General features: G+C 50.1%; 1 protein-coding gene across 1 annotated transcript in view; it reads right to left on the bottom strand.

Annotated features, from left to right (window-relative positions):
• The window catches only part of CAMKK1 (calcium/calmodulin dependent protein kinase kinase 1), a 99,673-nt gene extending 91,423 nt beyond the window's left edge, over nt 1–8,250 (bottom strand). Inside the window, exon 1 of the mRNA XM_080365391.1 lies at nt 48–8,250. The gene's annotated coding sequence lies outside the window, so the exon portion shown is untranslated. The remainder of the gene's footprint in view (nt 1–47) is intronic.
• Between the last annotated feature and the right edge of the window lie 10,396 nt (nt 8,251–18,646).

Below are 18,646 nucleotides of genomic sequence, written 5' to 3'. Positions count from 1 at the left end.
TCAAGGATTTTAATTACATCATTCTTATTATATGTCTAAATACTTACAATTCCCATGCTCTCTGGGAGGTGGGCTTGAAAGGCTGGAAGATGACAGGTTTTCAAGCAGACAAATTTATAGCCAGAACAAACAGTTTGACAGCAGAGGGACTCTGCCCACCCTAATCAGGGCACGTTGGGCTTAATACATGGCAGAGCTGGATGCAGGACCTGCCCAGCACCACGGGAAGGAGCAGCTGCTCCCCAGCACCCGAGAGGAGGCATGGCAAGCACAACAACTTCCAGCTTTACACACAAAGAAGCACCTTCAGTCCATCTGGTTTAACGCCAGGAACCTCCTTTCATCACCATCCCCCCCAGATGCCTGGGAGGTGGTGGTGGTGGTGGTGCTGCAGTTTTCAGAGGAGTTTAAAGTGAAGGGATGTCCAAAGCCCACAGACACTTTGGATATCCCTTCCACCAGGATCGCAGCTTGTGGCAGTTTCAGTATGAAGGCAAGGCTGTGGTTTACACGTGGTCAAAGGCAGCCACCTCCCACAGACAAGCCCAGAGAGCACCCAGCTCTATTTCTAAATAAGTGATCCAGCAATCAGAAGACTGGTCTACTTCTGGGATTTTGCTGGTGTCACAATTACTCCTTGGCCAGTTTCAGCTGGTCATGGTGACAGCCACTGCAGCAGCTGTACCATGTTCCCAACAGCCCCAGCTTTGCACATGAACAAGGCAAGGAGGATGTGGATTCCCACCACCGTATAGCCCTGGTCTTCACCACGATGGAGGGGCACTTCACTCCTTTCCCCCATCACATCTTTAAGGTTCCAGCTTTTGCAGGTCAGGGTCCCAACTGAGGATTGCTGTGGCTGTTCTGACTTAACAGCAACCTCAGAGCATCTCCAGAGCCCCTTTTGGGCAAGCTTCTTTGACACCCCATCCTGCTCAGCAGCCTGTGCTCCAGCTCTTGGCTTCTTCCTGCCTCCAGGAGCCACTCAGCCGATCCCCAGAAAGCCTTTGGCTCTGGTGAATCTCCACAGGAGTGTTTGGCCAGGGCAGGAGGAGCCAGGCCCTGTGAGGCTGGAAGCCATTGGGAAAGCGGACATGCCGTTTGCTGACTGACTGCAAGTGCCTCAGCCTGGGCACCAGAGTTCCCAACTGCCGGCACTGCTTGGGAGGTACCACAGCTGCAGAAGAGGTCAAAGACTTTGGAACAGCCCCGTTGCTGCTGGAAATGGTGCTTCCCAACATCAGCAAGTGAGGAGTAGCTGGGATGACTTCGCTTCAAGATATTGGCTGTCCAGGTCCAAGCAAGCTGCCTTCAGCTGCTGGCAGGAGCTGGGTCCATCCTGAACAGTGTGGTCACCTGTACCTGCTCCTGAAAAAACACACGGGCTTGGCTCAGGCCTCCTGCCACCAAATCAGGGGACTGCAGAAATCCCATAGGTGAACCAAAAAACTCTTATGAGAGCATTAGACAGCTCAGCCTCCGGGGGAGTGGAGCAGGAAAGGGTTTAGTACGAGCCACAGGCTTCTTGCCAAGAAACTAGAAGAGGCACCAAGTGATCCACAGGTCATGACAGCAGAACAGACAGCTCCAAAGAAGCTCAAAACAAGTACACTTGCATGGTGGGACAGACACTCGCGACAGGAGGGAGCACTGCCAAAATAAATGTATTAAAGCACAACGATGAAACATCTTTCTTCATTGACTCCCCGATTCCACACCCTTCCTTTAGAGAGGAAAAGATACACATGGACAGATGCTTTTGCAGAAAGCCATCAGCTAGGAAGACCAGATTCCCCAAGAGATCCACACCTCTGAACTATCTTCCTCTTCTCTTGCATGCAGCTACACTGACAACTTGCAAAGATGCTCTGCAGAGCTCCCTAATGTGCTAGAAACCAGTTTGACGGTGAAGTGTCAACGCATTTCTAGCTTAATAAAAGTTGGGGCATGGGAGAAGAGAGGGAAGGAATGAGACCGATTGTCTTAGACAAAAAGACTGGAATGGATTTCACAGCAGAGAATGTTTCAGGCCAAGGAAATATTTATTCATACCTAAAGAGCACGGAATATTAAATACTCTGGAAACTCTCCTCCACAAAGCCTTAGTGGAGTGAGGCTCTTAGCACCTCACAGTAACCCCAACACATCCTCAATGCATCCAGGTGTTTCTACACAGATCACAGCAGAAATTCAAGAATACCTTGGCATCGCAGCTGTGCCGTTAGCAGGAGGCTGGCACACACACTGTGACAAGGGCAAGCAGCCTCAGCCCTGAGGGCCAGGGACCTCATGAGGAATGAGGGGACAGGGAAGCTGGGCAGGCACCGAACCAAAGGCGACACAGCAACATGCTACTCTGGAGTCAAATCGGAGACGAACAACCAGCCCTTTGGCCTTGCATCCCCAGAGCACCTGCAGTTCTTTGACTCAGATCTGGAGGCTTATTTTCTATTGCTGTGGTATTTCAGATGCAGTTATCGCCTGCGCCTGATGCTGTACGGAGAAAACACTGGTCCCTGCCATGAGGTTTATCCTCTTAAGGTAAGAAAAAATGCCACAAGCAGACAGATGTTTGGAGGAGCATGAGGAAAGCCATAATGGTGTTGCTCATTTTTTCAGGACATGCCGCAGAAGAACAGATTTCCACAGGTGGGGCATAATCTTATATTGCTCTTTTGCTGCTGTGATAATCATTCCGAACGGCAGGCATACAGTGGCATTTGGGTGAAGCGCAGCCACTTTTTGACTCCTTGGAAACAGCAAAATGAAAATTAACAAAAAATGCCAGTTCCGTTCTGCAGTCTGACTTAAATCAATCTATTTGGCATTAAGTAATGGACTCCCAGCAATTGCTATGAATAAACCATGCCTTTTTACTATTGCTTCAAGGCAGATTATAAGCACTGCTCACATCAATACTGTATGAGAAAGGAAAAAGCAGAAGCCTGATTAGAGTATGGAAACATGTTGGAAGAGACGCCTGATCTCTTGAACATGTAAATGCATAGTAGTAACGTGGCCCGATTTGCCAGCTGAAAGCACCAAAGTTCATGACCACTACTACAGAACAAAGGCAGACAAAGCATCACATCCGTGAACGCATTGCACTGATCTGACAGCACTGTCAAGGAGCTATAAGCCCTCTCAAGTTTCCACAAAACCCTTCCTTCTGCCTCTTTCCTCCACACTTCCCCAGCCGTCCCCCTGCCAGTGCTGTGCCCATTAGGCAAGCCGAGACAGATGACCTCATTCTCACCATTCCAGCAGATCCCACCCTGCACACGCAGTAACCCCCCAGCCCAGCCCCATGGCAGCAGCACACACACATTCCTGGTCCCTCTGCAGCCAGCCAGGGCTGGCCTGACAAGGTGCACTCAGCCATCACCCACTGCTCCATGCCTCTCCGCCTGAGGATGCGGTGCTGACAGAACCAGGCAAAAAAACCCTCATCTCAGGTCCGTTTTGTACCTGGGAGCCTCAGATACCATTAACCTTTGCCAGTTCAGCTACCTGACAGCTACAGAAGGGTCAGCCTGGACTTCAGCACCACAGCATCTCATCAGCCAAGAGGTCAGGGGGTGAATCTTCTGTCCTCATACCACCACTTGAGGCAGGCACAGCATCGGCACAAGCAGACTGAAACCCTTGGTTCCAGCACAAACAATACCACAGAACAGCACTACCCAGACACCGTCACTAGTAGCGGGTGTTAGGAAGTACCAAAATCAAGACTTGACTTGTCTAAGTGGTTAGCTTATGCATGCGTACTATAATTGTCACAGGAACACTGCACCAGGATCCTACTGCCTTCCAAGGATCTTGATTTCTTTGGCATGGGGGTACCACCTTCTATATCACCAGTATCCAAACCCGGTTCTCTCTCCTTCCCTCCCAGTTCTTCCACACTGATCTGTAACCATTCATAAAAGACGGGGAGGGAAGCTCTGAAGAAACAGAATACACCTTTCCAAGGCAACACTCAGCTCCCTTGAGGGGCAAATCCATCCTCTTCCTTTCATGCTACCATCAATCACTTTTCACATGCTGCAGCAAGGAAGCCTCCTTCCCTAATGGCGTTGTGATTCATCCTCAGATGACCTCCATCCCAGACTCCCAGCAAGGAGGCAGCTCACACATCTTCCAGTTTCTTGTCCACAGACGAGCAAGACGCCAGGTGCTGGGGTTGGACAAAGGAAAGGGAGGGCAACAGACACCCAGCATGAAGCAACAGCTATAGATCTTCTAGCAGGGCTTCCTTTGAGCATCCCAGTTTCTCTCCGAGAGCCCACATCAGAGCAGCAGATCAGACTTAGACCACCAGCTTTCTCTAGCACATGAGGAGGTCCAGAGGCAGGAGGAAAGCTCCAGCAATGCCTGCGTGTTGCCAGTACCATGGCGAGGAAGCACAAAGGCAGGAGCTACTTGAGAGTAGCTTGACAGAGCTCGATGCAGCAGCATGGGAGCTGGTAATTATGGTAATTACAGCCAGCCTCAGGTAGGTATGCATGCACAGCACTCTGCAAAGCAGTGCTGGCACTTTTTCCCCCCCGCTGCTGCCCAGTTCCTTCAGTTTTATCCATTAGATGCGACAGCCTGCAACTGCGGGCTTCATGAGGCTGTGCCCATGCTACTTCTATATATAAAATCCTACCCTCAGCAGCTCTTTTGTGGTTTTAGGACTTGCTTTATTATATAGAATAGAAACTCGAACTACTGTCTAGAGTGGAAGGTGGGGAAGAAGAGACAGAAACCCATGATAAAGTCTCTCATGACTACAAGGGACCAACAGCAAAATATTCTGAGTTAATATGTACACCAGGCAAAAAACTTAGCTCTATCCCAGCCAAAACCAGAACGGCTGCACTCAAAACTGCAAGATAAAATTGTGAGCAATCTCTGCAGCAGAGGGACAGCTGAGAAACACAAGCCACCAGGACAGCAGCATCTCACCACAGAACACTGCTCCAATACAGCAGCAAACTGTCTAATGCAAGCACTAAAGGCCAGGTCACTAGGGTATGATGATCTCACACCCCTTGGTACAACTGATTCACACTTTCACCACAGTCACAAATCAACACTAACGCACCCTCAGAAGGTGTTATTCAGCCTGGGCTTCCACAGGGCTTCTTTAATTTTCCTTTTCCCACTCCAGCTGAGCCTCTCGTGTCTGCTCCTGGTTTAACAGCTATGCTAAGCACTCAATGTTTGGGTCTATCTGTGAATTGGAGCTCCAGGTTACCAAGGAAATCTGTAGCCAGAGGAAACAACTGAACAAATCTTCTTCATGTTAATGTAACAGCCTACATACCAAATCATCCCTCTCCATTTGAAAGCCTTGTGGGTCTGCAGGACTTGCTTCTACAGAGCATACTTAGAGTTCAACAGCCATACTAGAGATCCATGTAAAGTGAGAATACCAGAGGCGAGGTGGAGTTTTTTCCCCTCTGAAGTTGAAGAAAGTGTTACCTGCACAGCTGTGCAAAGTCAGGAGTCTTGCCCTGCAGTTTCCCCATGGGAACAGGGACCTAACATCCATCCAAAATGGGTCATTAATGCTTTGTCCTCACAAGGTCACACAATTATGGAGCCACCTGGCTGCAAAAAAACAATCAGCACACCATGGAAACCACCATGGGATATTGCAGAGGAACTGCAGGTTTCAGGGAGCTGCTCTTCCTCCCACCATGGCACACAGCTCTGTTTTTGGTGGCTTAATGCAGACCCCTCTGCTCTGCAACAAGGACTCTCATCAAAACATCAGGCTCCGCTGCCAGCTGAAAAGGATGGGACACAGTCCTCCTCACTTATACTGCAGTGAGAGGAAACTACCGGAGACAGTGAATTGCAAATGGTAGCAAAAAAAAAAAAAAAAAAAAAAAAAAAAGGAGGTAATGAGTTTGGCTCTGCTGACTTTAGGGAAGCAGTTGTCACTCAGCACCAGCATCAGCAGAAATGAAGGCTGGATTTCCATGGCTTTCTTCTTGTCCAGGACATACATATGGCTGCTCTGCAGAGAGTCCAGCAAGGGAACAGGAAAAAGGGGAAGGATGCCCGTATCTCAGCAAGACACATATTCAAGTGCTGCTCCAACAGACAGTAGCACATCACAGCCTTGCTGTTTACACTCACACCAGCATAATTAGAGCAGTCACTCTTAACCAGCTAACAATTTCACCATAAACTCTCTGCACAATACTGAAGAATTAATCGCAACATTTCACAGCCTTCCCTGAACACAGCCACCAATCTGCAGAAACACTGAAACCACCCCAGAGACAAACAGGCTAAATTAATCCCACATGGCTTCTGGCAAAAAGAACAACTATTTCAGAGGTACTCACCCTAAAATAATGCCTGCCCAGGGCAGCAACCCAAAAGAAACAAGTCCTCAACAAACCACACCTTTATCCACAAGGCATGACTCAGCTCCTGTGCTGGTGCCACCAAGAAATAAAATAGAAGGGTTCATCTATAGCCAGGTTCATTCCCTAAACCAGCAGGTTTCTGGGCTCAGAAGCTCCCAGCTGCCATGGGACAGCCTTCCCTTCCAGCTGCAAGCCTCAGCCCACTGAGAAGCCGTGTCCCCAAAAGGTTTTGACCTTTCAGGAGAACTTCCCTATCCAGGGACACCAGCACATGAAAGGAATTTTAAAAAAAACCAAAATTCTCTGATGTCATGTACTTGACACTAATGACAAGTATTTATGCTTCTCCCTGTTTCTGTTCCTATCACTTATGTCAACAATAAAACTGAAGACTGCAACGGAACAGGAATATATTTCTAAAGACTTAGCCCAGCAGGAAAAGTGACCAACAAATCCAGACTGCAAATTCTTAAGCAAGTTAGAACTGCAAGTTACACAGTGCTTGACTGCACCCCACCATTAATTAGGAGCTCTATAAAATGACTGTATTTGTATAGGTTAAAAACTAGACTGGAAAGCAACACAGTAGCTGAAAACCAGAAATATAGGAAAGGTTGAGTCTGATTTCCAGATGGATTTTTTCATAACCCTGATGTTTGATTCCAGGAAAAGAAAAAAAAAGCTACACTTGCTAATTCAAAGCAATCCTTGAAGTAAGGCACAAGCCTTCTCTGGGAACCCACAGAGGACCTCCCTGCTTCATCACATCTCTGGTTTCATCCCTTCTTCCCCGTGCCTGTCACCAGGTGCCACTTCTCACCCAGACCAAGACCAAGGGCAGGCAGCTCTGGGCCAGAGGCACACTACACTTGCTGGTCACCCAGGACCTGGGGAACTCAATTTCTCAAAAATTCTGCAACAACCTCCAAAGGGATCTGCAGCATCCTGGCCTGTTGCTGATGTCCCTAACAGAGCATGGTTTTCTGTGATTAGGGACTCAGTCCTTAAAGCCACCACTTGCGGCCAGCTACACAAGCCTGAGAAACATCTGAACTTCTGAAAAGCTGGCAACAGGCATGTACACTTACACCTCACCCACCACCACAAATCAGCAGCCACTCTCCCACGCATCCATGAAAGTTACTGCAGCTTCTTTCCACCATTATCTTTTACATTAGTATTCTATCCCAATTTATCCATTAGCAGAATTTCTTCTTTAGAAGGCTTCAGACATTTTTCTCCAACCATGCTAGGCTTAACAGCTGTCTTAATTAAAAGATGCTTGACAACATGACATTATTTGATAAAAGTCATTTATTTGCTTCACCCAATGCTTTGATGCTTTATCTATCACAAACATCACTAACCAACCCTCAGATCTGCCATGACGACTGCGTTATGTCAACAGTTGCTTCTGTACACGTCAATCATCCCCACCACTTTTACAGCCAGCTACCCACATTCATTTCTCCAACCACGTATCTTCTGATGACTGGGTCACCTCCCTGCATGTTGGATGCTTGCTTCTTAAAGCAAGTAAGATCCTGTGCCAAAAAATAAAGGACTGAAGATCAGAAGAGAAACCATGAAGAGAAAGACGTAAGAGGAAGAATTTTGACAGGGGTTACTGTGTACCTAGTTTTCCCCAGATGTGTCTGCTTCCCTGCCTCTTAAGGCACAAGGCAGTAAGATTTTATCTCATACCAACTCTATACTTGGCTTTTACACTGGCAGCTTTGTCCAAAAGACAAAGGGGTAACCTGCCTCCTCACTGGTTCTCAGCAAAGGGACAGGCTCAGCTGCCCATCTTCTCCAACTGCCAAACCTCAGCAGCAGGGCTAGGTACCAGCAAGCATCTGCCAGAAGCTGCGCAGGAAGAAGTCTCCCCCCACCCCAAATTAGAGTTATGTCAACAGTTGCTTCTGTACACGTTTACCCAAATTAGAGGTGGGTAAAAAAACTACAAATGAGCAGAGCCTGCCTCTCCCTGCAGCCAGTGTGTGCTGGTGCTTTGAGCTGCTGAACAGACCCATGGACACGCCACCTGTTCATCACCCACCTGCACTTCAGGGCAGTAACGGGTATGCTCTCTCCAGGCATCTTCCCAAGGCAGAGTAATTGCACATATTGATTTCAGATGTTGTCAGACAAACTGCCTTCCGCAACTCCAGCACAGGCAGAATTCTCACACTGAGCTCCCCACCAACACATGCCCTTCCCCCCCCCCCCCCAACTCGGCTTGCCCGGATTTGCATCAGATTTATCCTCTCTGCCCCTCAGCCAGGCAGACAGGTCCTCTGGAGAGCCAAACCACCCTGCTGATAGCCCACAGAGGCCAGCCAGCACCCCAGCTTTTTTCTGAAGCCTCTTACAAAAGAGGTTTCTCCTTCTCCTGCTCCTGGGTAGCAATGACCCTGTCAAGGCTCTCCTAAGGTCAGCAGTGACACTTGCAGGCTTGGTTTTCAGACACGGCTGTCCTCAAGAGAGGCTGGCACAAACAACTGGGTTAAATACACCCTTCAGGTAACTTCAGGGAACAAACACCAGCAAGAAGAGATGCTGTACTCTGGCGAGTAGACCCTTGTCTGAGGTACAGTGACACACTCAGCATAGTGGCACTTCTTCAAACGCAGCTGAGGTCCAAACCACAGAAGCACCTGCGGTGACCGTTACCTCAACGGTGCTTCTTCCTCCAGCAAACAGAACGCTGCCATGCCGTCCTTCCAAGCATCTCCTCTGCTGCAGGCTGAAGAGATTCCCGTTGTAGCCACCCCATGAGAGCCCGTAAGGGGACAGAAATCCCACGGTCCCTTCCCAGCAAAAGGAAGCTGAGCCTTGAAAGGCTGGTTAGTGCAAGGATGATGAATTTCATCAGGCAAAAGCCTTTAGTGTTTAATGAACATCCTAATGAAGGGGCACAGGTGCCCCAGCAGCACAGGCTTTGAAGGCCACGGCAGACGTCAAGCACCAAGAGGCTGTGTGAAGTGATGGGGGCATCTCACTGTCCCCCGGGACAACGCTGGGCAGGCGAGGTCCCCTTGCAGCTCTGCTCCAGAAGAGGCTGGGTGAGCTGCTCTGCCCACCCTCTCTGGGCCAGCAGCTGTCCTGGGAGGGTACGCACCCCCACACATCCCACTCCAAGCATGCCAGCTCCGACCCACAAGATACATCCCAAAAGCGTGGAGAAGAAATAGCTGGAGACAGTTCCAGATTGAAGGCACTTCATACCAGTGAACCTCAAAAAAAGAAAGCTATCAGCAGCCAGCACCTACTGTGACTTAAAGCCCAGCCTTCATACCGTATCGAGCAATAACATGCCTGAACTCCTCGCTGGAAAAACAGGCTGGTGCTTACACTCCTGGTTGCTAAGATCTGGCCTTCTCCAGGCAAAAGCCATGGGAGCAAGCCCAGGAAAGCATTTTATTGCTGTGCCTGGAGATTAATCCTATGCATACCACGCACCCCAGCCCGAGCACGGGGCACGGCACAGCGAGCTGTGCCATGCGCAGGGATGTGTTGGAGCACAGCCCCATCGCACTGGCTTTGCTTTTTCTCTTCAAGCAACCAAGATAACGGCTCTCTGCTTGCCTTATCCAGTCAAAAGCAACACTTCAAAGCCATCCCGTGTCAAACGCCAGAACTAATTGAAGCTGCCAGAGATGCCTTGCAGGGAGGAGGTTAACGCGTTGTGGGAAGCGGCACCGTAAGCTTGACTTGGAACCGCAGAGTATTGTAAATAGCAGAGCAACAGTCTATTAAACAAAACCTGTTCCATTAAGTTACAGCTACAACAGAACGGTAATTTTAGCTTCATCAGAGGAGCTGAAGAAACCGATATCCCTGCAGGATCAGCAGTTTTCCTTGCTCACAGCACACAGGCCTGTGGAAGCCGCAGTTTGTTTTTCCTCCGTGGCAAGGTAAGCGGGGCAGGGGAGCTGATCCCCCCTCGGGCCGGGCTGGTGCAAAGGGGAGGACAGCGCTGACCCAGGTAAAGGCCCCCCACCCCAGCCCGGCCCCCAGGACAGCGCTGACCCAGGTAAAGGCCCCCCCGCCCCAGCCCGGCCCCCAGGACAGCGCTGACCCGGGTAAAGGCCCCCCTTCCCCAGCCCGGCCCGGCCCCCCGGGCCCCAGCCTGGCTCGGAGCCAGCGGCAACCCGCACGGCGCTCCCCACACCGCCTACCGCCCCCTCTGCCCCCGCTCCCCCGCTAGAAAAGGGACAGACACGACTGCTGCGACGGGCAGCCCGCTCAGGACCCCCGGTTTTAGGTCTGTCCGTCCCCCGCCCCCATTTACTTTGGGGCCCCGCCGCTCCCGCAGCCCAGGGGACGAGGCAGCTGCCCGAACGCGCCCGCCCCGGCAGCCGGCCCTCGGCCGCCGCACGCCTCCGGAGCCCACCCGCCCTGCGCCCCCTCCGGGGCGCTGCCCACGGGGTGAACCCGCGTGTGCGCGGTCGCACGGCAGCGGCACCTGCCCCAGGCCGGGGAGGTGCCGCCAGCCCCGGCAGGGCTGAAAGCGGGAGACCCGCGGGGCGGGCAGCGCGGCCCAGGCGGCCCCTCAGAAGGGAGAGGGCGCCGAGACAGGCCGAGGGGACTCGAACCCGCCACCCCGCGCCCGCCACTGCCACTCACCTGCGCCCGGCACCGCCGGCTCCAACGTGCCACTGTTTGCGGCGCCCGGCGAAACTGCCCGGCCCGCGCCCTATCAGCGTGCGCCGCCCCGGCCGCCTGCCCCTCCCATTGGCCGCACGGCGGCTGAGCCCTCCCCCCCCCGCCGGGTCTAAATAGCCGCCCCGCGCGCCCGCTCCCATTGGCTGGCGGCGGCCGCGCCTCCCCGGGCCCGCGCGGCGGCAGTCGGTCGCTGCCCGGCGGGCGCTGTGAGGGAGTGGCGGCGCTGGGCGGGCGCGGCCGCGGGTTCTGAGGCAAAAACCCCCTTTTTCGGGGGTGTGCGGCTGGATGGTGCCCAAGCAGAAGCACACCTGGGCTAAGGGCGGGCTTTTGGGTGAAAACACCGGGAATTTTGGCAATATAACCAGGCAAAGTGGTGCTGGCGCGGCAGGGAGCCGAGGCGCTGCTGGGCCCAGGGGGTTGCACCAGGCGAGGGATGTGGGGGCGGGCAGGGGGAAGCCCAGCGGTGGGGGGACAGGCAACAAGGTGGCTGCTGCCTGGGCTGTGGGCGATCAGGCAGTGGGGGCAGGTGGTTTCACCGTGCTCTGACTCCAAGGAGGCTGTGAGAGCGCATCTCCTGGGGCAGGCAGCCTTGTTCTGCGGGTGCTTGCCCAGGGGTGCCCGCGCCACCTCAGTGTGGCCAGGTGTCCCCTCAGTCAGGCGCTGGCTCTACAGTCAACCCTGACCGTGTGCACAAGCATTTTCTGAAGTCTTACAGCAATAGAGAGAAAAGCTGCACGTCAACTAATCCCACTGCCATCACTCGAGGAAGTCCTACAAGCAGATGCCTGCCATGTTTTATGACTCATGCTTTGGCTTTATTTTTCCCTCCAGCTCTCTTTTACCTACTTGGCTCACGGTTGACCGTGCCCCTGGGTCAAGGGGTTCCCACTGCAGCCCTGCACCCAGCTGTGAAGTGTGTTTCCTGTGGGATTTGTGAGGATGTCCATTTTGTGACAAGTGACTTGCAGCCGGGCTCGCTGGGCTCCCCGCTGGTGGTCAGGTCGCCACCAGGGGATCTTGCCTTTAGCAGAAGAGCAAGAGTTGGATTAAATCCACGTCCTGACTCAACCCACTGCAGGCTGCTGCTCCTTCCCGCTGTGAGAACAAGTGGGTAGAAATGCCTGTGCCTCCTTCCAATGGGCCTGAAATAGTCCTCTGCTTTGGAAACAAATTAATTTCTTACCATGGGTTTCATATCTCAAAACAACTCAACATATTAATGCAGCTTGTGCTTTGCTACCAGCTTTGTCTCCCATCCCAAAAAGCCTTGCTCAGGTCGTCACTGTGTTTAGAGAAGTATCAAAATGTAATTAAGAGACACTAATCATTAAAATAGCAAAGTCATTTTGTAAGCCTTGCAAAGACTGTGAACTTTTTCACTTACTCATTCTGTGGGTATGTGTCTTGTAGTCAGACATACCATACTGCAATTTACCGTGTGCAACCAAGTCTTAATGTTTCCTGCAGAAATGTGCTTTGTCACCCTGGCCGGTCACAGGCAGCTGAGCAGCTCTCTACGGATGAACAGGTTTATCCAAGGCTAACGCCCTTTCACTTCCACCTAAACTATTTGTCCATTCCATTTGCCAGTTTTCAGTCAAAAATGCTTTGAACTGAAATGTTTTGAATTTAGCTTGAAATCTCTGAGACCTTATTTGCCTACAGTTAATCTTTGAATTGGTAAAAAATAATGGATCCAATTATATGATCACAACATGCTCTGTCCCCTTATTTATTTTGCAAAGAAGAAAACAAACAAACAAAAAAAGTGGTTTTATCATTAGCAAACTAAAATTCCAGCACTTGTGTGGTTCTAAACTTGACTATTAAAGAGTTACTACATTCAGTGAATGATCCCTGTTAGAAAGATGGAAAGGATTGTTCTTTCAGCTTGCCACAGAGAAAATCCAGCAGAGAAGATCTTCATGAACAGGAAACACTGGGGCAGAGAAGGGCTCTTGGACCAGCTGAACAGCAGTGTGACATAAAACAGCGGGAGGGTGACAGAGCCTGCCATGTTTTAGTGTGAAAACACATTTTCTGGGTTTTACCATTGGCAATTTGTCAGTCTCCTTCAGCATATTTTGCTCACAATTGTGACAGTTTTTTCCATGTTTTCATGTCTCTTAAATATTATTTGGTTCAGGTTTGCACTTCAGATATACAAAATTCCTTCCTGCGGCAGCTAGAGCACCTAAACCGAAACAAAAATATAAAGTATTGAGGGCCCATGGTTTCTGAAGGAGGGTGTTTGGGGCAGCATCTTTCCACCCTTGGACCAATCACCAGCAGCTGGAAATACTTCTTCATTTCTCTTTCCATGCAGAAAGCCTTTCTGACAGAACTAAGAAGGCAAGGAAATGCTAGGGTTTATTTTCAACACCAAAGCTTGGCACAAAAGGTTTCCAGCATCTCATGCTGCCCGGGTTTTATGGGACCTCTCCCTTCCAGCCCACATTTGGTCTCTGCTCGTGGCAGTGGAGCTTCATTTGGCTAAACCCCAGGGCTTTTAGGAGCAAGGATTTGGCTAGTCTTTCTCTGGCAGTTCCCTGGTTCCTCTGTATATCCAGAGAAGGGCAACGGAGCTGGGGAAGGGGCTGGAGCACAAGTCTGACCAGGAACAGCTGAGGGCACTGGGGGTGTCAGCCTGGAGAAAACGAGGCTGAGGGGGGACCTTCTTACTCTCTACAACTACCTGAAAGGAGGTTGTAGCGAGGTGGGGGTTGGTCTCTTCTCCCAACTAACAACCGGTAGGACAAGAGGAAACAGCCTCCAGTTGTGCCAGGGGAGGCTTAGATTGGATATTAGGAAAAATTTCTTCACCGAAAGGGTTGTCAAGTGCTGGAACAGGCTTCCCAGGGATGTGCTTGAGTCACCGCCCCTGGAGGTATTTAAAAGACATGTAGATGTGGCATTTAGGGACATGATTTAGTGGCAGACTTGGCAGTGCTGGGTTAATGGTTGGATTCAGTCTTAAAGGTCTTTTCCAACATAAATGATTCTAGGATTGTAACAGGACAGCAGAGAGCCTTATCACCTGGAGTTCATGCTTCCAAAGCTTTTGCCTCCTTCCAGCAGCTCCAGATATTACCTAATGATCACTGATTAGATATCATCTCAAGACTGCTCATCTGCAATCTCCGATGAGATATCATCTCGAGACACCCACCAGCCTGAGCTCCTGGGCTGTCTGTTGGTCATGATGGACTCTCAAGGAAAGTAAGACATGGCTATGAGCAAAAGCAAACCCTCCTCCCAGCCCTGAGAAGTTAGAGCCCCACCAACCTCCTTCTTGGATGCCCAGGTATAAGTGCTCAGCACCCAGGAATGTGGCTGTGCCCATGGAGAGACCGTGCTCTTGTGGCTGCAGGGCACGAGAGATGCTCTGGAAGACCGTAACACACAGAAGGTAAAACACTGACCTGTTTCACAAGGGCTGTCAATTTGACCAAGCAGGGCCTTGCTCATGCAGGGACAGCTTAGCTTCTCTTGAGCGATGAGGAAAACTTTCAGCCTTCTGCTCCTCTTGCCATAACTACTGCTGAGAAGTATTTTCAAGCGTTCCAGAAGTCATGTGGGCTGATTCATGTTTGGCTTGAAGATGCTGTTTGGAAGGTGCTGAGGATTGTCCCCTAAAGACCTGTCTCCGTTAGCATCAGGCAGTTTAAATCACCAGTGACGTCTGAAGCAGGGTTTTAGCACCAGCATCAGGGTTTGAAAGTATCGCCTCTGGCAAAGTCTGCTAGCACTTGGCCTAATGAAATAACCTGGTTAGCTAGTCTCAGTCAGAAGCTGCTATTTCTTCCAGAAAACAGAACAAAACAATCACGTGCCTTACACAGGTGTGTAGCAGCGATGACCAGTGCAAAAACAGGCCCAAATAACGTCTCTCTGAAGCTTAGATACGAGGGCTATAACATTAGAACAAGACTTTGGTATTTCTGTTTGATAGCAGTCGGGTGCAGTTGGTTGGTTACTGTTATTTCTCGTGTGTTTTCTGGGTGCAAGGACTGGGAGGGTGTTTAACCTTGAGTTACTACAGTCACGAGAGGGAGACTTTACATTTCCCCAGGCATTTCACAAATATGTTTAGATTAAAAAAAAGACTTGAAGCCATCATTTCTTTTAAGGACAGCTTGGGGCAAATCTCTGTGTGGTGCCATAAAGCTGAGCAGGATCTGTGCTTGGTACCAGGAGGCAAAGCTCTGTTAACTGGAATGATCCTGACTTACCCCTGTTAAAAAGCCCATCGGTTGACTGCGCTGTTGCTATATTCAGAATCCATTTGGACACTTTGACTTTTACGCTTTCTAGAATAAGGCAATAAAGCAATTAGAAATAGATAACAGAAGGAGAGAGCACTTCACCAAAGAAAGGAAAAGAAAATAGCCTGACATAATTAATACAGAGCTGGCAGCAGCAAAAATGAGCTGTAACAGCCATACTGTCACCGGGACTATGGCTGCAGGCTGAGCTGCAAATGTCTAGCGCTCTCATGACAGCGGGTCCTTTTGCCACCCAGCACAATCTGGCCTGAGAATGCACATCTTTGGGACAGAAGGAAATAAAAGCATCCTTTAGAGGCTGGGAGGATGTAAATGTTCCTGTCAGCACTTCACCGTGTGCCAGCCAGAGGATTTATCCGACTGAAAACATGCTCCCACATCAAAAGAAAAAGGGAATTAGTGTAACCAGAAAGGCAGTTGCTTTTTTTAGGGAAAAATCCAAGAATGTCCTAAGTGGAAGATTGGGTTAAAAATAAAAGAGAGTCTGCTGTGTCACAGAAAGAATGAGTGGGCTTGTAGATAGGAGAGATTGCACAGCAAAGGAGCTCTCTCTTTCTTTAGTGTTATTCATTTTTAATTTGCATTGTTATAGTGTCTGGAAACACCAGGTGGAAATCAGGGCCTCATTGTGCTGGGAATTGTGCGCAAACATAATGATTAAATGTTGCCAGCTCTGCAGAGGTTGAAATATAATTCCTCATCTCTGCAGTATCACTAACCAGCATAATTATTGCTGAATAATTTTTCTGCAATTGCTCTGCTGGAATATCTGTGCCACTTGATTTCCCTCAGAGTAACCACACCTCAGGGGATGAAAAGATATATTTGTACCAGGTCCAACCTGGTAACCTTCACAGATAACAACTGGTCAGAAGCAGAATCTGTTTGCCACATTTGCATAGGCATTCAGAAATTATTTGCTGGTGCCTTGGTTTCCCTTTCTGTAAAACGGGAATAGTAACACTGCACTCAGGGCTCACGCTCTTTATCTAACTCCCATGATCGGTGCAGGAAGCCTCTGTAAGGCCCTTAGAGGACTATACTGACAACATCACACATAAAGGCTTGTTAGTGCTGTTTGTAGTGATTTGGGATTAGCTGGAGAATATATATTCTTTCTGTTGTGTTTTCTGGCTGAAAGGACTGGAGGCAATGTTTGATTTGCTGAAGGTTCCTTTTCTATTAGTGTTTTCCTATTAGCTAAATAACCATGTAAAATCCAAAACGCAACTAAACAAGGAGTTAAAAAACCCAACAACCTGACAACCCTCAGTTGCCACAGCGTAACTAGGAAGCAACACAGCCAACTGTCATTGAAGGGGTCTTTGCACAATGACTAAATCCCTTTGGGTTTCTGTGACACTTTGGCTCGCTGCTCAGAGAGCAGCAGGGTACACTGTCCGCATTTGTTACAGCTTCAAATACAGGCGCTTTCTGGCCACAACCCATGGCAAGCACAGAAAATTCTTCCCTAACCCTCACAGCAAGGTCAGGTCAAACCCAAAGGACCAGGAGTGTGGTCCTGCTGGTCACCCACACCTCCCCATGGGCACTTGGGCTGAAAGCCCTCCGCGCAACAAGCTCACTAGCAGCACTAGGGCACTGCAGGGTGCAGCCAGCCTTTCTCTTTTGCCCTTAAGGGCAAATCTTCAAGCGGTCACTATTTCCCTTTTTCAGTGCTTTAGACAGGCAGACTGCTGTGTACTACCCTGCGTTCAGTAATTTTGCATGAATTTCAGCGAACTGCAAGGCACTGGGAGAAGGAGCTGGGAGCTGCAGTGCAGAAACAGGGCACCCACACCAGCCAAGGCTTCCCCGGGGGGCTGAGCAGTCCTTCCTCTTCGCTCTGCCACCCCTGAACACCAGCTCCAGCCCTCTGCCAAGAGGAGGGACCAAAACAATTGCCATGGGCTTTCCCTGCCTTTTCATACCACAGAGAGGATCTGTGTACCTTCAAAAGTCAGACACATGCTCAGTTTCCCCCAGACAGCTATTGCTCTGCATGGCACCCACCTGAAAACCACGGGTCCTGGGGGCCCTACCTTAGAGAAGGAGCTTGTTTTGGTGAAAGAATTCAAATTACAATATCACATTCCACTGTTTGCAGAAACGGTTAGTGAATGAAAAGCAAACAAAAGGATCCCCAAAGATTGTGCATTTTAAAAAACAAGCAAGGAGATGAGGATAAATCCTCCCATGGTTTTTCAAGCAGTCTTGGGACTTTCAGGAATCCCAGCTCAGAGATTTTGAATAGCAACTACAGGGGATCATTTACAAGTAGCATTTTCCCTAATTTCCTATTCTGCCTTTAAATACTTCCTAGGAAAGAATAGGGGCTTTGCCTTACAAGCAGCTTGAAATATTAAGCAGCCAGTAACACCCCCCTGCTCTACCTGCAGCCTTGCACCGGTTATTTTAAGTTATGACTGGAGATTGACCCAGTTTAAGTGGGTGCAAAAGGTTACCTGAAGGCTTTGTTTGACGACAATTTTCCTTAGGCATGCCTGTGTGAAATGGTCTCCCAGTCCCCTCTGCTGGTTGCAGCTTGCTGGAGGGCTGCACCGTTGCACAAGACAGCGACTGTGCGGTGCTTCGCCTCAATGAGCGCTGCGGAAGACACCGGCTGCCTGGGGATGCCACCAGCCCCATGCCCTCAGTGCCCTCTAAGGAGGCACTAATCCCTCCAGAGACTGGGGAGCTTTTCCTCACCCTCATCGCTGCATCTCTAATATAAGCACCCAGCATCTCTCCTAACAGCGGTCAGCATCGTGAAAAAAATCAGCCAAATGGATAATCTTACAAAAAGCACCCCTTCCTGTGAAAGCTGAGGCATCCTTCTGAGACCAAATAACTTCCCCATGGGGAATGTATGGCTTGAAACGTTTGTTGAGCTTGTGACCAAATATCACCTGCAACAGTTTGTGGCACATGCTGCCATGTCCCTACGAGCCCACCGCCGTACGTCCGTCCTGCAGGCTGCTTGCTCACGCTCCCACCGCAGCCAGCAGCCTTGCAGCCACAGGCAGAGCAACCCCTGTAGCTTCTTCACTGCCTTTCCCTCAGCAGCTGGTATCCAGTTTTGAAGTGACCAAGGCAAAATTTCCTCCAAGGGGTGTAAAACGACGCTTGGATAGAGAATCCTGATGCATCCTGGAGAATGAACAGAGCCAGCAGCACAGGGCAGGGGCTGCTGGTAGCCATGTGGGGCTTGGCCGTAGCTCATGATGCCCAACCGCACGTGGTGAGAAGTGCAAATCTTCTCGCGGAGAGGGGAAGATTCGTTGCTGGGTGCAAAGAGCTGCTTTGTGAGGCTATCGCTGAGAA

This window comes from Falco punctatus (genome assembly GCF_963210335.1).
Source record: "Falco punctatus genome assembly, chromosome: 1".
NCBI classification, from domain to species: Eukaryota; Metazoa; Chordata; class Aves; order Falconiformes; family Falconidae; genus Falco; species Falco punctatus.
Note: the sequence above shows the minus strand (reverse complement) of the source record. Positions and strands in the feature narration are given on the sequence as shown.